General features: G+C 40.8%; 1 protein-coding gene across 3 annotated transcripts in view; it reads right to left on the bottom strand.

Annotated features, from left to right (window-relative positions):
- FAR2 (fatty acyl-CoA reductase 2) overlaps window positions 1-26,055 on the bottom strand; it is a 150,273-nt gene that overhangs the window by 106,211 nt on the left and 18,007 nt on the right. The window contains exon 1 of one of the 3 annotated variants that reach the window (XM_075761239.1): window positions 4,664-4,684. The exons of the other annotated variants lie outside the window; for them this stretch is intronic. The gene's annotated coding sequence lies outside the window, so the exon portion shown is untranslated. Of the gene's footprint in view, window positions 1-4,663; window positions 4,685-26,055 lie in introns of those variants that run through there. 3 annotated transcript variants of the gene reach the window in all.

Raw genomic sequence — 26,055 nt, 5'->3', positions numbered from 1 at the left:
AGTAAGGCTTTCAACACAGATTTCCTTAATAACCTTGTAGCTAAATTAGAGATGTAAAGACTGGATAGGCGAGCTACAAGGGCACGTGAGACCTAGAAACTTCCAGAGGTGTCTTCCAGATAAACCATTCTATGTTTCTATAATTATTGACTGCTATGATTATAACCACATTTCATATAATTTTTTCCTTCGAAAAAGACAAGGAGGAAGAAAACAAACCCATAAAAAGGGGAAGGGGAGCTGAAGATGACTGTTTCTTCGCTGTATGCTGGTCCCTGGCAAATATCTGTAAGCGCAGGCCTTAAAACAGTCTTCATTAACACTTGTGAAGATGATGAAAAAAACCCAAATCAAAACTCAATACAAATAGTTTAGGTAAAAAAACCTTAGACATTATAGATGGACATAAATGCAGCTAATTTTTCCAAGCTATATAAAGAACTCTTTACAGAAAGAAATAAGAATACCTTCAAAAACACTACATTTCATGGAGCTATGCAACATCTCTATACATTTTTTCTTAGTGCACTAATCAAACAACTAGTTTCTTATTACAGCAAATCCTAGTTTTGGACAATAGATTACCATGGAGCCTAAGAACTATTTTGGCCAGAGAGGCTTTCCTGAGATGTCTCAGTCTCCTGCCTCAACCTGTTCCCCAGAAAATAATTCCTTTTCATCAAGGAAACACTGCCTGATTAATGATAGGGTTATGAAAATCCAAATGAAATATTTTTATCTTTCCAGCATTGGGAAAGCCTCCAAATAGCTACTGAATGACTAAAATCAGGGAGTGTCCGAGCAGGGAGATTGATTCAGAAAGAAAAAGGCTTTGCCTTCACTCTCTGGAAGCCACAGCCAGTGAGGTGGCTTGTTCTATCCCTTTCACCCTGGGAGCACATTTTTTTACATTTTTCTGAAGTGTTGTTTTATCAGAATGATAACCCAAAATGTACTCTTACTACTCCAATTCTATTTCCATGCAGGTTTCTGTGGGAAGCTGGGATTGAGCAGTGGCTCCTTTGCACACACAGCCAGTGCTCTCCCTTCTCCTGGCTACCTGTGTCAATAGCTCTGCTTGCTCCCTCAAGGTCATAACAGGGACAGCCCTCAAAAAAAAAAAAAAAAAAAAAAAAAGACAGCAAAAACTGATGGAAAGAGACTCTGACTCTCCTTGTTGGATACTCTTATCTCTCCCCACTGAATATATGAGGAGCAAGAACTGTTTGGCCCTTAACTCTGCGGTGCCACAGATGCATCTACTTCATTGTTACTGACACTGTCCCAAAAAGAGCCAAAAAGTGAGAAGGAAAGAGTACACAAAGTAAGAAACCAGGACTTGTGGGCAGCAAACCGTTCCAGAGTCCACCTGTGAAAGGCAGTTTGAGCCAAAGGACATTCAAGGAGGTTCATCTCCCCAGTTCTGCGTGAGCTTCTCACCCACAGCTGGGTATGAAGGACCATTGCTCCTCACTCAACATGTATGTTAAAAAGGAAAGAGCTTTTACAGAAGTGGACAAAAGAACAAATGGGATTTGGCCGAAAGGAAATCTTTTATATAAAAGATATAGTACTATAAAAACAAATGCCAGGGAATACTGACCTCTAACTGCTAACAGAAGAAATAAATCAATTTTTGTCTTTCTTACCTACAGCAGAGAGATGATTAGAGATGAATGAAAGTTTCAGATAGATACTATATAAATAAGAGTTTTAATTGAAGATATTCTGATGTGTTAAAAAAAAACACAAGCAAAAAGGTATTGGTCAGCAATTTTTTTTTTTAGTAGTCCTGAGAAGTTTTTTTAAGGGAAGATATTTTCCTGACCAGTAAAATAAAAGGATATTTTGTGTTTGCTTTGTGAAATATTTACTAGTTGTCTTGGTCATTCCCTATCTTTCTACCAGCCGTCACAATTCTGCTGCTATGGGCTTCTCTCTCCTTTTCTGCAGTTCTCTTTCCTTCTCCCCTGAGTGCTTTTTCCCTTAGCTCTGTAATATTCCACTTTTAAAATAAATACAGAGAAACTGCTGCTTCCCTAGAGCATTTCCAGGGGCAGCTATATAGGAGTTTCAATGAAATGCTGCTTCCTGGGTCAACAGCCTGACCTGAGGTTTTTTTTCCCTTTCATTTTTTTCTTTTCTTCATAAAGTCAAGCCAGAAAAGATGCAACATTTAAAAGCCCTGTAATTGGGGAAACCTGCATGGCTGAAACTCAGGACTCTTGAATTCTCAGCAAAAGAGAACTGCAGAGAAATGGTTCCATAATAAATCATGAAAGCTGAATTTCCAGGTAGCCTGAATAGCTTTGGTAGACTTAAATTACTTCAAAATGCACAAAATGCATTTTTGTTGTTAAAAAGTGCAACAGTATGCACTGGAATGAGATTTACATAAAAATCATTCCATATCACTCCATCATTTCAAATTTTCAGCCTCTGACTTTCCCACATGTTTTGTTGGAATTTCACAGTTAGGGAATAAGAGAAGATACGTCCATCTACCTTCAGAACTGAAAAAGGAGCAAAATAGCTGGCTGTATTTATTACAAGATACACTATGACAATGAGTTTATCCTTATGATACGGGCATTTACTTCAAGTATGAGAATGGCCTCTGCTAGACTAGACCCTACAATAACTGGGCTCTAATTCTATTCATTGCACACTTTCTGGACAACCGTACACAAAGCCAAACCCACAAAAGCTTGTGATTTTTACTAACTTCTCCCATATTTTATTCTTTTCTAATCCAAGCAATACAAAGCAGTTTCCAGCTCACTGCATCATTGTAAGGTAGAGGAGTAGTGTTGTACTTAATTCAGACACTGGGAAATTAAGGGATCTGATCAAAGGTGCACAGAAATAGTCCAGGAGACAGCTGGAAACCAAATAGGAGAAAATGGAGCAGAAAAGATCTGCTACAGTGAATTTCATTCTTCTACAGGATCCATTCAGTGCTTAGTAATTCAGGGCAGAATGAGGATGTACCTGGTTTTGGGTGCATTCCCTTTGATATATTAGGAACACTGTAAAGCAAGAAACTTCTACAAGACATATGCAAAATAATTTCTTAGTTGCTGCCCAACTGCGAGAAAATCCTCCCTCTTAGCTGCACAGAGAAAACAGAGAAAATGAAAACATCTGCTGCAGTTGCTGAAGATGCTGAGGAATTTTTGGGTAAAATTCTGATGACAATTAATAAAATCAGGCTGCATCCTGCATATGCAACAGAAGGAAGCCAGGGTAGGAAGTGCAGAAAGACTCATACAAAATGGTAGTCAAAGTAAACATGCTCTTCCACATCTTTATTCCCAAACTACAGCTGTAAAAATGGTCTACAGAAGACATCTGATATCAGAAAAGATAAAAATTTCCAAAACTGGCTGTAGAATCAGCTCCACACTGGTCCCTCACAGTGACCTCTCACGTGTCTCTGAATTTAGGCAGTGTTTTTTGTTATTATTTGTGATATTAATAAAGGAAGGAGCTTATTATTTATTCCCACACATATCCCAAATGCTCGCTGTATCCTTTTTTTTTTTTTCTTCCCCCCCCTACATATGATTGAAAGAGGCCACCTTTGGTCAAAAGGCTTTGGTCAAAAGGTCAAATGGGCTTTGATTCCCTTACAGCTTCTAAAGAGGATGGAACCTACGCTATTAAGAAAAATCTTAACATACATTTCCCAGTTACTGTAAATCCAGGCTGTTTGTTATCTGTTTACAGCCCAGAGAGAAGACAGCGAGAGGATCTGTGAACGTGCAGCAGTACGGAATGATACTGCAGAAAACAAAAATTTGTGGACAAAGACTGTGGATAATATCCTGCTGGGGGGATGTGGCATAAAACAGAGCCTTTGGATAAAGAAAGAGCCCGGTGTACGAGAAATATGGTTTTAAGGAGGGATTCCAGAGTAAGCTAGCGGGGGAACAAATCTGGAGTGAGAGGCAGAGGACAGGGAAGTGTTAACAGGGCAGACAGTTTAACACACCAGCTGCGTGTACCCCAGGGAGATGTGAATAGAGAGGGCAGAAGGCTGCAGAGTGAGAGGAGAGGAAAAGAGAGGATGACTATGGGTGCAGCCAAAGGTTGCTGGGGACTAAACGAAGCTCCGGGGTTAAGGGAGAGTAAGTGAAGTCACTGACCTCTGAGGAGTCCTCAGGAAAAAAAAGTATTTTTCTCTGCACTTGAAATACTGATTTTCTAATTGTACAAAGATCAGCTAAAGAGTCTGTCCTCCAAAGTTAATAAGCTCAAAAGGCGTCATTAAGCACGCAGCTTCTTATCATTTTAGATCTCTTTGGAGGGAGGAAAATGGGAACAGGATGGTAGCGTGACTCACGATTTTCCAATATTAGGTACCACAGTTCTGCAGTGGTAGAGGCCGAGACTTGTGTACCCTACTTCTTCTAACCCCGAAACTGAAATAGCCAAAATAATTGCCAATGCAGCTGAATGGGGTACGTACTGGTTTGTCCATTCCTTCCCCAAAGCCACACTCAGTTTAGAAAGATAGCAATGGAGATCAGCGTTCAGCTGCAACCTACACTGAATAATTATAACATGAATTAGGATTTCCTCACCTGTCCTTCTGGTTGACATGCCACAGTCAGAGAGCATTACACACACTTAAACCCAGCCATCCAAAATAACACTGTACCTGCAGCTCTTCCTATGGGGGCAGGCTGTTGGCACTCCCAGATACTTGGTGTACAAACAGATTTCATCCAACTTGGCTGCGGCAAAAGAAGATCTGTAGATACTAAATAAAAATCAGGTACAGTGACATCAGAGTGATGTTTCCCTTCAGATCACTTGGTAGTGTCAAACCTGTTCTTAGGCTGCCCCTCTCTTCAGGGAGGAACGAGATGAATTTGGCCGAGCATCGTTGAAAAATCTGATACAATATAAACATTTAATCCCTAAGTAAATCACTTGAGCCTCGCTCCACTATTCTCAAGCCTAGCATCTACCACATAAGCTCACAGAAACGCAACGACAGGAGCTATCAAGTTCTGTCCCCATTCCTAAGGTTCCATCAAAGGAACCCCTCCACAGGCCGGGTGTTCAGCAAGGACAATCGCACACAGCAATGCACACGGGAGATTTCGATTCCAGGACCCTCCATGCGCATCAGCAAAGGTTACACTCACGCACGGATGTCCGTGGGATGCAGGAGATGAGATCTGCTGGTCAAAATTCACTGCACAGGTTCACTTGGCGGCAGCACATTTAAGCCAGCGAGGTATCGCTTTTTCTCCAGGGAAGGAGAGGGCCATACTCTCAGAGACAGACAGCATAAGACTGCTTTTAAAGAAATATTTCAAACATTGCAAAACTTAAAAAATTTACTTACTTCATAATAGTACAATATTTACCATTGCATCTGAGCATGCATTCTCAATCTTTCCTTGAGTTTCTCTATTCCAAATATCACCACAAAATAAAATACTCATTACCTCATTAAAATAATCCTCTTGCTGTGCTTCGAAAGGGACAGAAACAGGATAAAGGCCTGTTGCTTTTAATTATTTCATAATTGGGTGCTTACTATATTCCCTGTTGATGAAATTAGGTACTTTAAGAAGTTTTCCATCCTCAAAATTGTTGATTTCTCTGACATGAAAGTTAAAGCTATTAAACATTTTGATCTGGTCATACTATCTATTCAAAGGGGCTTTCCAAATTTGTTTGTGCAAAGGAACATCTGTGCAGGCAAGGCAGCTTTCCAAATCTGCTCACTTGTCTGGCTGCCCTAACAGCTACACTGTCATCCATCACCTGCCACCAAAGCTGCGAATAACCAGGAAGTTCATGAGAGAAAAATAGTCTTCTCTTACAGCTGCCCATGGACAATACTCAACCATAACTGAAAGTATTAGCCATGCTTTCTCTCCCAGTCCCTTCCTGAAATGATTTACAGATGGTGAAATACACAGACACAAAAATCCTGGCTCCAATGCAGCCAGTGGTGAAGGACTGCTACTTTCAACAGAACCAAGGATTCATGCTGTATCTCCAAGCCACCTGACATTTGTCACCACCACAAACTCCTCTTCGGTCTTTTGCAATAGCCTGGAAAAAAAAAGGTGTGGATTTGCTTGTTTTCAGTTGCAACAGTCATCTAATTAGGAGGTGATTTAAAATCTTTGTTGCCCAAGACAGTTCATGCAGCATTTGAAGGTACTACTTCCTTCTCTTCAGCAAGGCCCTCCTTGATCCACTGAAAAGCGGTCTTCTGCTGGTGCACATCTCTGACTTTTCTTGTGCAGGGGACACACTCATTTTGCCGAGCACCAGCTGCACTCTTCAGAAATCTGATGTCATCGAAAGCGCCTGAATTGCTGTGATTCTCTGCAGTGAATCAGCTGCAGTCCCTCACAGTGGCAAGTCCCGTGTAACTGTGAGCAACCATCACGTTAACCATTGGGCCACCGGCCACTTTTAAAATCTTTCACGAAAATAGAAATGCAACCATTCAATCTGACGTCTTGCTGCTGGCAACCCTGCCTACCTGTCACCTTCCTCTTTTCCCAGCTATTAGGCTTTTCTATCTGCCCCAGCTCAAAATGCACCGGGGTGTGGAGCAGAAGTAGCGGGAAGCACCCAGGAGCCGTGGGTGACTGCAGAGCTGAGCCCACCAGGCAACAAGGAAAGCACTCTGGCAGCGAACAAGGAATATTCTAAAATATGTCTGCAATATAGAAAGAAAGGAATGGAGAAGACGGATGAAAGCTTACCTTGCTTGTTCAACTGAATCAGCAGACTGCAGGCAGAGAGGAGGGGCATGTTTGTTTTGAAAGCAATAAAATAAAACCAGCACACATCATTCCACATCTACCATCCTTAACAGCACTCTTCACACAATGCTCTTCTGTTACGCACAAAAAACAGATCCTTTGTGTTTTTAATAAAAAACGAAAACATCAGTGTAAAAAAACAACAAACAAACCCCAAAAGACAATCCCTTCTCCCAACAAAAAATGTCCAAAGGCTATCCCAGTATTGCCAGTACTCTAAAGACACGATACACTCACCGAAGCAAAACAGTTGGCTTTCTGTAGAGCTGTGTTTACCAAGCCCTTTCATTTGTAGCACCTGAACCAGCAGCCAAGGCAAGCACGATGGCTACATCCTGCTGAAAGGACCACGGAGCAGACGTGCGCCTCGCAGCAGAGGACTGCAATGATGCCCAGCCCAGCTGCGACCAAGCTGCTTCCAGAAGTGAGTGATAAAATCAGCTCCAGGCTGCGCTGCTCCTTGCTTAATTAACATTGCTCCTGTAAGCCACGTGCAGTGCTGCCAGCTCACGCTTTTGAACACACCTTTGAAGATCGAAGCCCGTACCACCCCATGGCGCTGCTGTGACACAGACAGAGGCCCCAGCCCAATGACCGCTCTTTGCACGGCCCTCTGTTGTGCAGCACAGGCGTACCCTCAACTAACACAACCTCTTAGTTGTCTTTTATTCTCCTTCATCTTGATCTAACAGCGATCTCCTTACACAAGGGACAGGGAGCACCTCATCGAGCAAGTGCCACAAAAGTAACAGACTCGGCGCAAACTGATCCCCCCGCTTGCCTGAAGTCAAGCACAGCAATGGATTTGGATGCACATAAAGTCATTTTGGATCTGCGTGAAAAATACCACAGCTGGAAAACAAACAGATGTGATTTGAGAGAGAGAATATAAACGTGAATATGTGCAACTTTTAGGGCTGCAAAAGACTCAGAGCTGTGGGCAGCACCTTACTATTTTTACTATTTTACATTCAGGGAAACGGATCTTTGCAACACGGAGACAATTTCTCTTCCTGATCAGAAGGATCCTTAACTTTTAATTCTTATTTTAGTCAAATCATACTTTGACTAGATGAAACTGTTACCTAATGAAGGTTGAACACCATGCCTCTGCCATTTCCTAAGCCTGTCCATTGAATGTCAGCACACCCTATTCACCAGTAACACCAAAGGGCAAAGTTTCGGGAAGATAGTTTAAAAAAAACCCCAACACACACACACAAAAAATTCCCACCCCATATCTTGCCAGATTCTGGCAAGAGTTTTTAGGTTGGGTGAGGGTGGTGTTTCCTCCTCTTTGCATCGTCAGGATAGATTTTGTCAACAATTCAGAGAAAGTTTAAATAACAAAACTTCTTTTTGCTTAGTCACAGCTTTATTCGAATCTGGTAAATGTTCTGATGAGGAAAAGAGTGTAACTACACGGGTAAATTCTGCCCGCTAAGAAGTCTTTCCACATGCGTACCAATGTTTGCAGCGCCAATGGGATGGGAATGAAAGCTTCTTACAAGGAAAACAAATGCAGCTCAGTTAGGAGAAACGCAGCTGGGAGAAAAGATGCAAATAAATAACATTAATACTGGAAGGAATTTTCAAACAACAGTGTTACTCAGTGCTCCTGGTGTTTTGAGGATGTTGGAAAACCTGCCCATTACCTTTTTCAAAGTTTATGATATTTTTAAAACTAAAAACTATTAGAATTTTGGTGATTTTCTCATAGCAAATTTGAAGGTAGAAGTTTTGTTTCATTTATGGATTAGATAGTTATGGGGAGTTTTCCCATCCTAAAGGCTGCATTCCAGTTAGCAGCAGCATGAATGGTGTCAGTACGTTAAGCCTAAGATAATGTCTGTCTACAGTCATATCAAGGGCATTGGTGACAGGGATGTTAAAGCTTGTCATTACAGGTCAGCCCTCACACTGAGGGCTCTCCCCAGCTCGATTAATCTGGAAACAGGTACCTCAGCTATTGAGTCAAACCTAGATGGATATGATCTGATTTTAGCTACAGAAATCAGAATGCTTTAACCATTGCAAACCAATACTTTACCAAAATTGACCTAGGACCTTTTTCCTAGATTGGTCCATATGGAACTTTAACAGTCTGCTCTCAGGAACCAGTGTCCTTCTGAAAATATAGCAGGAGGGATTCCAAGCAAAAGGGAGGGAGAGATGAAGATATTATGAAGTTTTGCAAGAAAAAAGGTGTAGGAGCAGGAAGACAGCTGTGATGCACTTTGTAATGAAACACCATTCAGGTGGAGGCAGTGAGCCATGCGGTCTGATTCTCAGTTGGCAAACAAAGGTGTTTCCAGCCCTGAGGGTTAAGACTGTGTTTCAAAAACAGCTGGGTGGCTATATAGGGAGTTTTCCTAAGGTGAGGAGAAATTTATTGTGGCTGACTGAAGGACAGAATTGGTGCTCCTTATGATCTGCGGGGATGAATGGGGTGTACAGGCTTGATTTAATGCAAAACCTGGATGATGCCTTTATTAGGGCAGCTATGGCATTGTCCCGGTGTGGAAGGAGGGCAGACCAACCTGTGATGCTCCCACAAGACTAGGTATCTGCTTCTCAAGCAGAAACTGAGAAGCAAACCTGAGTATATTATAGAGTAGATTTCAGAGTCACAATTTCACTTGCAAAGCCAAGACAGACAAGCATCTAAATTGTCACTGCAATCTCTGTAAAATAAACAGATATTCTCAAAAATATCTTAATTATGTGCTGTAGGTTAAGTACTCCAGAGTGATGAAAAGAAACCCAAAGGCTAGGGAGATGGAAGATCTTACTAAACAGATGATCCTAAAACGTTGCCTTAGAAGAGGCCCCTGTTGGACTACTAGGGACAGGTGAATGTGGCAGACGAAGCGCTGCAACATGGAGCTACACCCATAGTCTTCAGCCTTTACGCCCCTGATTCAGCCCTCTGATGTGCTCATCAGAATACACTTTTATTGTGTGAAACAGGCTGTTCATGTAGTGTTGTTTCCTTATGGTATATTAACTGTCAGACATGATATGTTGGAAATAGCACAATATAGACACACCTTGAAACAGCATCATCGGCACCGAGATCAAGCATCTTAAATGTAAGAGTAATCTGATGCATCCGCTGACTTCTACCCATATTTTGCTATGGAAGTTTATTAGGAAGCGCTATTAGAGGCAAGCAAAAACTTTTGACTGAAAGTTTCTTGATGAAAAATGAAGATCTTGGTGATGTCGATATTTTTAGAGTTATGTCACTTTTGGTGTCAGTTTCACATAATTATTTGGGGAGGGGGTAAAAAAGCCTCCCCCCCCAAAAAAAATATTTTATTTCAAAATTTTAAAAATGAAACAGCTTTGCTTTAACATTTATCACTTTTGTTTATCACTTGGGGGGAGGTGGAGCAGCAACCTGAACTGTTTATTTTAACCAGAAAAGTTTTCCTCCTCAAAGTCATGGGCCAGTGATTTTTCCTCTGATTTTTCAGAGCTAGCAATGATCTGAATATTGACTAGCCTGAATTCTTTAGCTAGAGCAGCAAATAATCCTTATCCAACTGCACCTTCGTCTGTGTAAACTGCCCAGAGATGAGCCTTTTCCTTTCATGTTTCAAAATACTGTAGAAAACTGCCTAACGCTTGCTTAGGAGAGGAAAAGAACAAGACACTTTAGAGAAGTAGCTCCTTTTCACTCTGCCCAGCTCCTACCTGCACAGACAGACATTATCAGGAACAGAACTGGGGGTGCTGGCCCAGAACGAGGGATGGAAATGTCTCCAGCCTGCACCACAGCCACCCGCATCCAAGCTGCAGTGTCTTCCCTCCTCCTCCCCAGATGGACATGAAAATCAAACCGCGGAAGAACTACTTGGGCTCTGGCTTCTCCCAGCTCATCCACACAGGAATGCAACCTCTTCATTATCTCCAGGCTTTTGTTATTTGCCAGAGCAAGTATAGTGGTATAGCAAGGTGGAGGACATTTAGTATACATGCTATAATAAGCTGCAATCTTTGAAAAATGCTATTAAGAGCAGAGACTGTCCCTTTCTGTATCATCTCCTGTGTTAATGAAACTTTCCTTTAGCCAATAGAAAATTTACAAACTGTATACTACTGCTTCTGCTATTTTAGCTTCTTGAAATAATAGGCTTATATTATATATGTGCCTTCAACTCTAGTTGAAGATCACAGAGACTCCAAAGATGCAACATTTTTAGTAAAGCTCTGCTAATCTTGACTGCAAGGATATTATCCTTAAATATTATTAGCACAGTATCAGTGCTGTCTATCTCCTGTTGCACAGGTGGCTATAGGCACTTTTCTGCTCCTGTACACCCAGCTGCATGCTTTGTTGGCCTGATGTGAAAGCCTTGATGGCACAACTCACCTGAACCTTCCTTGACTGTTACCCCTTGTGCTCAGGTAACTGAAATCCAAAAACCTTTCCTTCTTAGCATTCCCAACTGTGCTGATCACCTCTGAGATGACTGATCTATAAAAAGAACACTCACCGCACACACACAGAGTTTTAGGATTCTCCAACTCCTTACTGGTATTTACCTGGTGACTAAATTGCCACCAGTAGCACCCAACTTTGCTGGAATCATTTTCACACCCCCGCCCATCATCAAACCCTTCCAACAACATGCCAAGAGTGACTGGTGACGCTACTTTAGTTTTACGAGTATTGCAACTCAGACTAGATGGTCTCCATGGGTAAAGAGAGCCGCACTCATGCAACATGAGGATGCTCCCAGTATGGTGTGCAGCAGACTCCCATCCAGAAGAACTTCTGCTGACCTTAAGCAAACACCTCTGCACCCAGTGCGTAGCCACCTGAGATGCTCTGGGTGGTCTTGGCCACGTCTGTCAGGTTTTATTAGCCAAAGCAGTAGCCTCAAGGCCTTCAGCAAAGAAATGGCAGTGATGGCAATCATGCCTGCTAGGTGTGAAAAGGATGGAAAGAATAGGTAGAGGAAAAATACAGAGGGACAGAAAGTGAACTGGTTAAGTACAGAACATAACCAGTATTCCTGAAGTAATAATCAGACAAAAGAAGGGTAAGACTCATCAGATAAAGTGTTACAGCTGCCTATCCACAGTCATTCATTTTGGCTTGTACACTGCTGCCCGTGGCCTAGCACATCACAAGAGAAACTCATTTTTGGTGCACCTTTCACTGACAGGAAGATTGTTGAAATACAAAGTAGCCACTCCTAACTGTTATCGCCAACATCTGGGAAGCATCTGCTGAGGTTGGCTGGCTGTAGCCCATCAGAACACAGGTCTCCCAACACTGTTTTCCTCACTTGGCATGCAGGTCTCCACAACCTAGATACTGTAACAGAAGGAGCATCATCACCACAGGAGGCTGCAGGAAGAAGAAAATGCCGGAAGCAGTTTCTCTAGTTGCATTGCTTCACCATGTCATCATGCCTGGAATACAGCTGGTGAAAAAACAGAAGACCAAGTTGAACCCTTCACATGGCATGTGGAAACATGGAGCAAGGAAATGATCATGGCACTGCCCGGAAAAGCACTAGTGAGGCACAGGTACTACTCCAGAGCTCACGTGCAGCGTACAAAACTTGTTTGGTCTGCACGTAACTTACAGTATTTGTTACATCCTCCAGTGTTTCACAAGTGCCTCAAATTATGTTAGAAACTTTGCCTTATCATGGGTGTGTGCTGCTGCACCCACTGAAAGTGGATAGACAGAAAGGCAATTTTTTTCTCAGCAATCCCAGGATGGGTGGACTGAATCCACGCATCAGTGTCTTTGTAATGTAGAGGTTACAGCACACAGCCCAGTTATGATAGCCTGTGTTGCCGGGGTGCAAGGATGAGCAGCTTCTTCCTGACAGCTACATCTAGATCACTTTCTCCCTTTGTGGAAAAGGAGCATAACAAACCACTGCATCATGTGAGGCTGATGGCTGCTGTTACAAGAGCTACCTTGAGGCTCCAAGGCACAGCTATTATCTTCATCTGTGCTAGCATGCCTCTGTGCTGCAGCATGACCCCATGTCGTGCACTTTGCAAAAGGAAGGCACTGTGCCATGGAAAGCTGCAAGCAACCGGTATGACAATATCAAAGCTGCAGATTAACATTTTGAGGCTTATATAGTGGGTGTGATGAGAGCAGCGATAAAGGGATAGAGTGGTAAGACCATGCATAACAAACAGTGATGCACATGGAAGGGTGGAGGAAAACAAGATGAAGGGTTTATCAGTTTGTTATTGCCATTGTCTGACATCAGGAGGAAAAAAGGGTGGAAGAATATATTACAGATATCTGATATAAGATGCATAGTCTCTCCCACTTTACACCTCCTGCAACCTTCATTCTTAACTACAGCATTACTAGTAGATTGATCAGGTGGGACAGGAAGAAGAAAAACAGTTGGCAGGCAGAGTTTTTTATACAAATACATATCTAGCAGTAGTTTAAGAAAAAGCGACAAAGAAAACAATGGAAAGATATGGCAACTAAGCACACAAAGTGTTCATTAAGCATAATTTTTTTTTTTTTTTTTCCCAAGAAAGCCCTTTAACTTGTAGCCTCTTCTTGGAGGGAAGAGAAACAACTTTAAACTAATTGGTGCTAACATTTTTTTCAGTGATTTAAGAAGCTTCCCTTCTAACAGTTTGGTATACTGTGTGCATTTGGGCTTCAGTAGCTAATGAATGGATCAATCACCTATGAATCAAGGTGATTTAGGACTGTGACTTCTTTACAGATGCATTTACAGGACTGAAATGATCCCTTTGCAGGATGAAAAGGGGCAGTTTTCAGCCCAGCTAAGAATCCACACAAATCTAAAAAGCAAGGAGATGACATTATAGCTGGCAGAAAATTAAAACCCGTTTTTCTTTGGAGAAACAATGCTTTTCATTCTCTTAATCTGTTACACAAATTTTATTTGCTTGGTGCAGAAAGCTGATGAAGAAAACCTGTTTTTCCAATTCACGTTGCTAAGTTGCAGCCATGAGCCCAGAACCATCACTTCAGTCTGCACCAACGTAAAACAAGAAGACAGCTCTTGACCAGAAGAGCCCAATTGTTTAAAGCAGTAAATGGAAGGAAGTTTTGACAACGAAAATACGCATATCTGGAAGGAAATATATTCCAATTAGCTCTACTTAACACTTTATAGCAGGAATGATGGTTTTTGTATGGCACTTTTTGTTATTAATTGTGTGCACCTATTATTTGACACGTCCAGTGTGACACAGTATCACATGAGCTTTTAGAAAAGCTACCTGGAAAAAAAATATCATATCTGTAAATACCATGTATTTGTAATCTTTTGCTAGCAGGGAAACATGTATAGAAATGAAAAACCTGTTTGTTTAATATCTGCTCTTCAATACAAAAAGGGAGCCACAAGGTAGCAATTTACAATACATAGGCTTCCACTTATTTTAGGACATTGAGGGAGGAAGCAAAGGAAAAGCTTTCTGTATATCTCATTTGTGAAAAATATCGTATTACATAAAAAAACCAATCACAGCAGGATTCCTTCCACGTCTCAGATGATACCATGAAATGCTTCTAATCCTTGTACCTGGACAGGCAGAATTAGGAAGTCACATTAAGAGTTATTTTTAAGAAAGATTTCTGACTTGTTAACAACTTCTAATTAGGCTTCCCACTCTTCTATGGTATTGCTATGAAACATCTTAAAACAGCATTCAACAAATGCCTCCAGCTGTCCCTGTCTCGCTGCTTTTTAGGTTTCATCTTTCACAGAGGTACTCCAGCTACTATAGTGTCTTGGTTTCGACTGGAATAGAGTTAATTTTCTTTCTAGTAGCTGGTATAGTGCTGTGTTTTGGACTTAGTATGAGAATAATGTTGATAACACACTGATGTTTTTAGTTGTTGCTGGGTAGTTGTAGTGTCTACACTAAGCCAAGGACTTTTCAGCTTCTCACACCCTGCCAGGTGCACGAGAAGCTGGGAGAGCACAGGCAGGACAGCAGACCCAGACTGGCCAAAGGGATATTCCATACCATACAGTCTCATGCTCCATATATAACAGGAGAAGCTAGCCAGGAGGCAGGATCGCTGCTCGGAAACAGGCTGGGCATCAGGGCGTGGTTGGTTTTTTCCTTCCGCATGTGGTAAGCAATTGCACTTGTGCATCACTTGTATTATTATTATTATTATTCTCTTCCTTTGTTATCCTATTAAACTGTCTTTAACTCAACCCATGAGTTGTTTTGGGTTTGGGGTTGGTTTTTTTTTTTTCATTCTCCTCCCCATCCCCTTGCAGGGGCAGGGGGGCAGTAAGCAAGTGGCCCCGTGGTGCTTAGCTGCCAGCTGGGTCAAAACTACGACATATAGAAAGAAACTTAGTTTAGCTCTCAAGTTTAAAAACCAGCAATCACTCATTTGCCCATCCAGCTGGTGGGCAGACATGATAGGTGACTGAAACTGTTCGTTTCTTACCATCACCAACAACTAGATTTGTTACGTGCACATCCAGCACATTAATGACAATAAAACTCAAAGTAGTAGCCTTTGATCTGCAAAATCAGTGGCTCAGAAGGGTGAGCAAGGAAAGGAGCAGCTGCTCAGTCTTCTCTGCTGGAAATCACTCTTTGATACCTTACCATAAAGATGTTGTCGGCCAGACACTATTGAATTAGGAAACAACAAACTCTCTTCTTTCATGACATCACTTTCCTGGTTTCCTGCCACTGATGCAGATGCCCTAGACGGTGGCCAAAGACTACTCCTAGGGGGGTCTGTGAATGACTGCCAAAATCTAGAGGTAGAAAGAATATATAGAATATAATTTTCACAAACCAAAAAAGGTTCAGAAACACTGCTTAGGCCAATTTGATCAATTTGCTGCTTGGGAAAGGAGCGGGTTCATACCGTGTACCACACCAGCTGTTGAGATTGGATGGCAGGGACAGTAACATCAGGTACCAATCTGAAGATATTATAGATGCCGGTACCTTCTGCTCTTTTCCATGTCATCCTAGCTTGAGGCAACATGAAACACATAAAACGGCCAGTAAATTGAGTAGATGACAAGTCTTGGCACTTATTTGAACTTCCCATATCATTGCCCTTAGATTTGACGTTGTAATTCAAGATTGGTCTCATGTTATCATTCCTACATACTCTATCTAAACATAAATCCCCTTGAAGTTTTCATGCCAGCATCTATTAATAAATACAAATGAAAAATATTCCTATTTTGGTAGATGCACAGTTTAGAGAGAAATATAAAATGCAACCAGAATCCAAGATGAAAAACAAACAAGCAAACAGCTACCATTAAATATAAACACAGTTATCTTTTCAGGCTTTCAAAACAACCTTGACGTATTACTATCACTGGGACACAAGATGAAGGTCTCATGGTTTTCCTGTTGTCACATGCAGTTTGCTTCTGTTGTGCATGTCATGCTGGGATGCTGCATTAAGAACACATTAAGAACTGCTGCTTTTCACCAGAAAGGTAAAATACAGTGTTTGGCAGAAGCTGAGGCAATTCTTACTGCATAATGCTTGGGGCCAAAAATAGTAAGAAATTCTTTCTCTTCCTTCCTTCTCCTTTCTATGGTGAAAATTCTTCAAAAGCTGGTAAAGGAGGGCATTCTTGTTGATCATCTCTTATGCTCACCAGTACAAAAAAAATATCCCTCAATAAATAAAAATATCTCAGGAAACACAAGACATATAACATATATGAAACATACTCCAATGAAAAAAAATTGCATACACCCTTCCTAGTTTATTCACCTTTGACTTTTATAGCAAGTACATTTCCATCTCTGAGACTTGCTAAAGAGCAAAACGTGCAGGAGGATAATGGGACAATTAAAGTTTTATCAGGATTTTAAAAAAAGACAGACAAAACAGTATGCCCCAAATGGCATGATCACTGCTAAAGAACAGACAAAAGTAGTAAGTTGGCCTGAATACAAAGTTATGCTTGCACTGTGGTTAAGTGGTACGTTTCTCCCCAATTCCAATAACCATTAATCCTAACAACTGTTCAACTCAACCAAAACCCTTTAGAGTTAAAAACAAAGGTTAGCAGCCTGGTAGGGCTGTAAAAAGCCCCCACATCCTATCCTCTTATAGATGCTACACAAATCAGGAAAGAGGTGTTTAGCATACATGCAGGTGCACATATACATTGTATGGTCATGTTCTATTCAGTGTTAGTTAGCAGTATTACTGTGCTCCTCTAGGTGGATAGACAGTAATTCCTAGGCAAAGACTTTTCTAATTATTTGTAATTACTATTTTTATCAGTATTTCTATTAAAAAATGCAAGTGCTAAACTTTGTTCCTTAATGCTACTGTATATTCACAGCAAGATGCAGGGAACCCCCACAGTTCTCGGCTGCGGTGCCCTTCCATAAAGACTACCATGTGGTGCCAGGAAAAAAACAACCCCTAGAACCCTTTAAAATAAAATTTAAAAAACCAGACAACAATAACCAAAAAACTTTAAAAAAATATGCCAAACACCTGCAATCTCAGGTTTTGACTCAGTCTGCCCCTCCCAAGAAAAAACCCCCACAAGTACCTTAATATGCAGGTCAAGGATCCTCAGGAAGGACCCCTCAAAGCTCTCCAGTCCATCACTCCGGGTGGGGGGATTCTTGCAGGCTCGAGGGCTGAGGTCAAAGCCTCCCCTCGACCTGCGGCTCCCAGGGTTTTGTCCCTTTCCCCCCTATGACAAATAGGCTCTTGTCTCTGGGCACACGATGTCAGCACTGCCCACAGAGCAGCAACGCTCAGGAGTTGCGGATCCTTCGCAGGCAGGCAGAAATGTGCCAGAGCAGACAATCTGCAAAACTTCAATTTTATTAAAATTTTTCCAAGTAGGTCTGATTATCAGACTTCCTTCTGCTGCATATGTAAATGTATTGGCTTAGGCTGTAAAACACAGCATCTGGGTGCACGGCCAAATGTCAAAACAGTTTCAAAGGCACCATTTTGAATAACGGTGACTTTGAAGTGAAGGTAGTTGTTTTGATTCTCCCTGGCACTTACTGGGAGTGGGGCTTGGTCAAATGAAATTTATGACAAGCAGTCGTCTGATGTTTATAAATTCAGAAATTATTCAGAATTAAAAATCAGAAAGACAGCATGACAAATCAAGTTACTATATTCTCTTCAAGCCAAACTGAAACCTAACTTTCCTGAGGAATTTTTCCTTCTGCACAGTTCCACTTATAATTAGTAAAATACAAATTCCTAACTTTTCTATCTCTATTTGGATCCCAACTTGAAAAATGAATTTTTAAAAACTGCTGCAAAACCCCTGTTCAGTTGTCTGAAAGGAAGCCTGTGAGAGATATGACTATGTTCCATAAGGTTAATAGGTTTTAGCTGTTCTCATTAATCACGGAAATAATACAGTAGTGCTTGGCTTCAAGCACAGCTAGGAATTATGGAGAGGGTGCTGCCCTGTCAAATTTCCAAATGCACATTTACCAGGTCTTGTGGGCCTTTTACAGTCTAGTGAAGTTTTAATTCTAAAAGATACAGATGTATAGCTTAGTGGAGTCTACAGTCTTTCTCTGATTTCTTATCTTCTCAAAAACAGCTTTGAGAGCTAAGGACATGGGTTTTGCAAAGCACTGCACTCTCATCTTCAATTTATATCAGCTGTTCAGCTTTCAATAGCAGTTTGGTATTAGCCATGTCAGCAGAACTGCCCTCCAGGAGTTGCATCTCTAGCCAAACCTCAAAAGAAAGAATCACTTCTTGGCACCGGCAGCTCCTCCAAGCGTGCTCTGCTTCCTGCCAACCACTTTCGGTTGAGTCCCAGCCTCCAGCACTCAGCAACAGAAGATGCTGCCAACAGGAGCACAACTGATGCTCTCGACCCTTCCAGTTCCTCTCTTGTCTCAGAGCTGTATCCAGAAATAGCTGCAAAGATCTGCAGTGACCTAGGAGAAGAGAGACTTGTGCTCTGGTAGGACGTTGAGAGCTCTGACCAACTGGAAGGCATCTTCTCACAGTGCCTTGGCTTTTGCCTTGGAGGGGAGCGCTGAGTGGAAGCTGGTTGCTTTTAAAACCCATTCCACAAGTTCATCTGCAGCACGCAAAATTTACTAACTCAACAAGCACAGTGCAAAATTCCTCTTTGTTGTCAAGCATCTGTTTTGCTCCAATGACACTGAAGCATGTTTTGCATGCATGTGTAAAAGATTGGGATAAAAGTGGTTTTGCTTTAATGCTTGGCAAGCGAAAAAAAAAAAAAAAAAACAACCAACAAAGCAAACCACATTCAAAACTAGACTTAATTGTAAATTAGCAGGGACAGTTGAGTGGCAATTCATGCTGCCACAATTCAACGTAGGAGAGTCGATGGTCCACCAGAGACTCACCCAAGATACATCATTTTGTAATTAATGAAATGGTTTTCTGAATTTTAGGGTACAGTATGTATCACTCTTCCTGGAGTGAAATACAGGTTTTGTTTTGTGGTTTTATTTGGGCACATTGTTGACCACAATTAAAGGACAAGAAATTATGCACATATATATATATATAAAATTTCCTCTACAATATTTTTTTTGAGAAGTCTTCCAAACTTCCCAACTGCCAGGTTAACAAATCAAGCATCCTATAGATTGTACGCAACATAACAGCATACCACTTATTAGTGTAAAACTAAACCTAAATAGAAAAACATTCATCATCAGTTTAACTCTGTTTCCAGTGGAAGAACACAGCAGAAGCAAAGGGGTGAGCAGCAGCAAGCCTATCTCAGGAAGGCTGGTGAAGGCCTTGGGGCATGAAGTGGAAGGATGTTAGCTTAGCACTAATAAAAGCTCACACATGCAAAAGATGAGAAAAAAAAAAAAGAGTCGCCAAAAAAAAAAAAAAAAAAAAGCAATTCACATGGGGATAAAGCCCTAAATCTGTTAAAATGGGTGCTGGTGGTCTATGGTTACAGTAGTACTTAATTCCCACAGGTTCAGCTGCTCTACCGAAATCATAGCATCCCTTCGCCAGTTTTGCAACACCTTCTTTCTCCTAGAAATGAATGTCCTTTAATTATTTCTGGGCATATTGCCAATTGTCTTCAAGACAGGTGACATTATACACAGCTGCTGTAAATGCGCTATAACTAACTGTTAGGATGGCTTTCCACTTCAAATATTATTTTCTGCACTCATTTCTTTTAATGGAAATAATGCACCTGAGTTCCTTACATCTAGAATCCATGCTGGAGCAGAACTTTTTAAGCTTTCTACAAGCACAAGGAGTTTAAAAAAATAATTACAGAACAGACTCTGTTGTTAGGAAACCCCTTCAAAACAATTACAGAGAAATTTCATAACTCCTCTTTGGCATATACTTTCTCTTTGCTTGACTGCACTTCACAAACTACAAATTGATTTAATTTCATTGGCCTCATATCTGAAAAATCATTGCTAGACTTTCAGAATGAATGAGCTAGTAAGAGAATTACCAAGGACGTAATACATGTCATAACGTAGCACGGAATAATTGAGGATGACGTCATTAAATCCATGATTTTGGAAACTTTTCCTGTTCAGGACAGTATCCAAAGCACATCTTTCAAATGGAAACAAATTATAAAGTTCTAAAAGGTTATCACTTCAAAGAGACTTAGAACTCTATGTATCTGTTTAGCCAATAGGACTTTACCTGAATATGAATCACAGGTGTAGACAGAAGACACAGAATATTCAAAAGCCCAAGATGCCTAAACATGAAATACTAATAAATAAAATATAATGCTGTCTTCAAGTCCTACGATAATTCACACTTTAAATGAACTTCAGCATCTTTGCACTTCACCATCAGATGTAGACCACAAGTACCTGCTCAAGTGAAAAGAACACCATTGACACTCTAAATGGTTGTTGTGCATTCCCCCTTATAGTCCTTTCTTTTCCTGCTGATGAATGCCTGTCTGCTTTCTCTTAAAGGAAACTTGTCAGACAGCAAAATCAAGATGTTCCAAAACATTTCATTTCACTTGGGCTGTGGCAAATAGTCAAAACAAAGATTACATCACCACATGCCAGTAAAAATTTGCAACTACAAATCATTACACTCAATGATTTATTTTTTCTTGAATGAAAAAGAAAATGCAAATAAATTGTTTTGTAAATCAAAACACAACATATTAGATGTGAAAGTTCTTGGAACAGAGAATAAACAATCCCTTCTCAAAAAAACTCCCAACAAAACAAAACCCTCAGGAGATGCTTGCATACAGGATTGCTAGATCTTAACTTTAAAGTTCACCATGACTGTGTTGAAACACATGACTCCAGGAGCTGTAAGATTTATTAAGATGAAATCAGCAGCAGCTAAGTGGTGTTTATTAGAAAATAAAATTCCACAATGCCTACAATCTCATACTAGAAGCCACGGAAAATTAGTCTGGTTTGAAATGTTAACCACCCAGACTGAATTTGCTAAAAGGTGTTTTAGACCTATACTACTTTAATCTGAAGTTTATACATTATTGTTGCATGAGGCTGAGTAAAACTTGTTAAATATCCCTTTCCATCTTTGGCAACATTCCATCTTTGGCAAAGGACAAGCTTAAAATGAAAAATGAGGAAAACAAGGGGTTGGATGAAGACTGATAAATTAAGATTCTTGCCCATGTATGAACCAGTTGGTAACAACTAGCTTTTCTCATTCCCTTCTACATCTAACATGTAAGAAACCAAAGTCTAGGGTGCAAAAGAGCACTTGACTGCATACCAACAAAAAATCAGTGGTTTTTATAGTATTAGCTTTGAGCTAACACCAACAAGGCAAAGTACACTGTGCTTAAAGGCAACAAGGTGCTTAAGTTTCCTTAAACCAAATATCAAAATGAAAACCATACTGAGTTCAGCTGTCCCTTGTCATGATCTTCTTGGGTCAGTTGTGATTGTATTTTGCACCAAGGAATAACCCAGAAGATAAAATAAGCTACATTTTCTTACATCCTTTTTACCCATAGCATAACAATTTTTGCAATAAACGAATTGTTATGTGATTTCAGTGGCTTCTTCTTCTCAACTAAATAAAACCCACAAACTTTGCCTTGCTTACAAGCAAAATGAATTGACAGCTGATGCATGGAGAAAGTTGCACAATATTTAAGAACCAGTAGACGTCATCCAACACAACATAGATTGATTTCAGTTATAGCTAAGTATCTGTTACATACAGACTATGCTTGAATTATGGTATTCTTGGCCTTAGCAATACCAGAACAATCCTTGCAGTAGTGATTTTGTTGAATAGCCAGTTCCTGGACTCCCTGATTACATGTGAATTCTGCTTATATAGCCTCAATTACTGCAGCGAGAAGACTAAAGATCATGAATTCAAACAGATTTGCTCATTTGGTCTATTGTTTTTTTATTCAGTACTTTCTCATGGTTTTTGAGGACGTGATTTATGTTTCCTGAATAGCCGAGTCTGGCAAAACTGGTGCCACTTGAGGATAACAAAATCCAAGAAGAATCATGCTTAAAGCTAAATCAAAATGTCTATGAGTCAGGCACGGAGGAAGGGTTCCAAGGTTATGTGCTCCCAACTCATCTGCTTGGTTTATAGGCTTCATTAAACAAAGCAAAATTTACAGTGGACAAATTTAAAAAGAAAAGTGATAGTTTACTGTCCAGTTGGATTTACACAGCACTTGATACACTTCTTTAAGCTACAAAATGAAGCATTTTGAAGAGCTTTTAAAAAAACCTAAGTACAGTTGACAAGTTTAATACCTGAACGAAAGCCATTTACTCGAGTTACTTAATAAAATAGCATCCAGCATTTCCCTTCCAGTTTGCAGCACACAGCATCTGGCATTTGGAGGAAATGCAATGGGGTTTTGAGGCATTGAATCTATCCATTTAACTAACAGGTAGGACAGTACACTCCCTTTACTGAGCTTTTGAATTATTCTGGGTCACAAAAACAAGCCGACTGCCTTCACAATTATGAGATTTAATTAGACCATAGACTCTAATAATGAAAACGAAAGAAAGTTTTGCCTTCAGACTTTGCCAAATTGTGTTTCTGCAGCTCGTTGCACTTGCAGCGTGCAGACTGGCTCCATGTTGTGGTAGGAAGCCACGGAAATGCAGACTGCTGGTCTAATAATGCTTTGTGGTTCAGGCTTTTGCTGTTGCTTAGCAGTTATGAAAACAATCCACTTGACAAGGTCAGAATTCATAACCAAGAAATGTGTGGAGCAGAGCAAAAGTTACATATACAGCCCTATCTTTTGAAGTATGAGCCAAGGACTTGGAAAGAACATTGCCATAGTCATTTTATTAAAGTTAGAAACATTGTAATCTCTAGTAGGGAAATCAGACCGAACACTGACACTCGTTTGTTTCCCTAAAACATGCTCCATTGTTGCACAAAAAAGATTTCTGTAGCCTGGGTATCAAGTTCTCTGCAGCTGCACTAAGTTTTCAGATCATGAAGAAAGTGAGCATTCAACACCCAACGTCACACAGGTAGGCTTTGCTGGGAGGCAAAACCTGGCTAGCAGCACAGTCCAGTCTAACGATGCCTCTCCAGCTCCATCGACTCTTGCCGTCAGGTGCAGCCTGGAATCAGAGAGAAGCCATCCCGAAATACATAATTTTAGAGAAGAGAGACCAATACACTGAGGTTTACCCATAAAGCACGAGACTTCACAGACCTGTGTGATGGGTGGCTCACTGCCTTTGGGACTCACTTTTAGGTATATTTCTGCACATAGAAAGTTTTGCCTACAAATGCCACATTATACTATGTAATCCCATGCTGGTGTTTATATAATATTTCCACTATGAACGGTGTTCCAAATACAGAGCTGACTGTATGCTGAACATATGTATTAAGTCCATGCTGACTCCTGTGATAACTAGCTTGCAACCAGCTTAACTACAAGATTTAGAGACACTGGTGTTCCCACCAAGATTCTGTTGACTCTTGGATGTCCGCATGGTTCTGCCACTAACCACACAGCAACCAGCTTTGTTTTAAGCATTTTCAGGTTCCAAAAAACATCTGTGCAATGTGATGCTCCCTGATGATAAAGCATTAGCCGTATGCCACTCTGTCTCCTTCTCTCCAGAGACACAAGTGATTTTACTTCTACTCTACATGTTTTCATGGCATAACAACAGTCTTTTTCTTCCTTATGGTCTAGGATGTCAAGCACATAGAGAGAGAGGTATTACTGGGGCTCTTCTCCCAGGGCAATTTCAGGAAAGGAGCAACTAAGTCACAGCCTGAGGTTTGGATGAGTCTGTTCTCAATAACTCATCGAAAAGAGAGAGAGGTGGGATCACATTAACAGTGTCACTTTGGTACAAGGGGCCCAGGAACACTTCTTCTTACCTATAACATGTAGACAAAGGTCCTTCAGTAAACTGTATCCACGTCCCAGCTTGAAAGCCTTGAATCTTTCAAATAAAATGCAGTCCAAAGCCTAAGCACAAAGTGGAATTTAAAACAGTCCAAACCAACCAGCCACCTATTACAAGACAAACAGGAGCAAGAAATCCAGGTAATGCTACAATTTATTTCTAAGGTATGTGCCTATCATTTGTTACTCCAAACCCTGCTGGGAGTTACTAGCTGGGCCCCTCAGAGGTTTGAAGAAACTGCAGCTCACCTCCAAGGGATTCAAAGAGAACTACGCAGCCCCAAACAGGTTTATACAGCTTCTAGGTCAAATTGTGATTGCGTGCGATTGCACTCCTACCTTAGCTGCTGTCACTCCGTATTTTTTAAATTCATTTCATAAATGCTCTTGCATAATGTACAAGGTTTAATCAGAATTAGGTTTGTACATTCTAATTTCTAGGGGCTTGGGGGTTTATACACATAGTCTAACAACCAGATTCGGATTCGCTGTCTCTAGTCAAGCAGAGTTCACATTCAGGAAGCATATTTAATATGACAGGTAAAACATGTATTAGGGACAAGAGTGCAGAGTCACAGCAAACAGTAGGAGAGGCAGCACAGCTGAACTCGCAGACCCAGCCAAGTGCAGGCTGATGTCTGCTCAAGTGACTGAGCTGCTCCCAGCTCTGACTTGCTGAAAGACACTTGCCTGGATGTAGTACCAGACCAGATATAGCCCCAAGCTATTACAGCCCCCGGACCATGCTGCAGAAAGTCCTGAATTTTGCTGGTTGAACTTACTAGTCCCCACTAAAGGCTGACAACATCCATGTCAATACAAAACAACTGGAAATCTGCATTTTGCCCCTCACCCACTCTGTTCCTATGCTTCATCGTATGGAAACTCCCCAGCTGGCAGAAAGCTCTTGGCTCAGACTGCAGGGGAAAGCTGCAGAGCTGCTTTTGGGCTAGCACTGGCCCTGGGCATTGAAGAGATGCCTGAGCGTGGCACTGCAATGAGTTAGCACACATGGGAGCCAGCATGCCTCTGTGGCATGGTTTATCTGAAACGGAAAGTCGAATAATGCAGTCTTCAGAGAGGATTGTTTCACTGCACTATTTGTATTGCCACTGCAATACTGAAGGCCATGAGAAAACAGATATTTCTCAGCAAAGTTATCACTGCCCAGGCCTAAATAAGAACATCGGGAAGCCCCGGTGAAGATCAGCAGAACAAATCTAATCTCTCGGTGCTGATTCACTTCCCACATTCTCTATTTAGACAGCTCTTGTGCATACACTTACTCCCTGGTTGCTGCTTCTACTTCTGCATTGAAAACAAATATGAACATACACATCCTCCTATTACACAAATCATGAGATTTAAGTTTACACAAGAAATGCTTGTCAGGAATATATTCTCTTTGAAATGTATTTTCAAGATATTCCACATGTAAATAATTTCCTTTTTTCATATTTGTCTCCTCAGAGATCTAGACTAGGTCCTAATTATCCTCTTGTGAAAATTTATCCAGAAGAGGCAGAGACATTCCCACCAAGAATCTTTCCAGTAAAACTGCCACAGTGAATGCTGATGGTTAAACTAAGCTGCAACAAATGTATTAAATCCTGAGAGTGAAAAACTGTGTTCACATCTGTCAACAGCTTCCTGAAAAACTGATACAGGAAATTTCCTAAAAATAAAATTACTTTCTTGAAATAATAATCCAGGTTTGGTGGGAGATGAATAGGAAAAGCAAGTATTTATTTCATTTGACATTAGAGTGTTCATTGCTAAATACAGATATAATTTACCATATATAAGATCAATGGCAACTTTTGTAATTACAGTCATGGTTTGGAGGGAAGTGTTGCTATAGCAATACCAAC

The sequence above is a fragment of the Balearica regulorum genome, chromosome 1, assembly GCF_011004875.1.
Source record: "Balearica regulorum gibbericeps isolate bBalReg1 chromosome 1, bBalReg1.pri, whole genome shotgun sequence".
NCBI classification, from domain to species: Eukaryota; Metazoa; Chordata; class Aves; order Gruiformes; family Gruidae; genus Balearica; species Balearica regulorum.
Note: the sequence above shows the minus strand (reverse complement) of the source record. Positions and strands in the feature narration are given on the sequence as shown.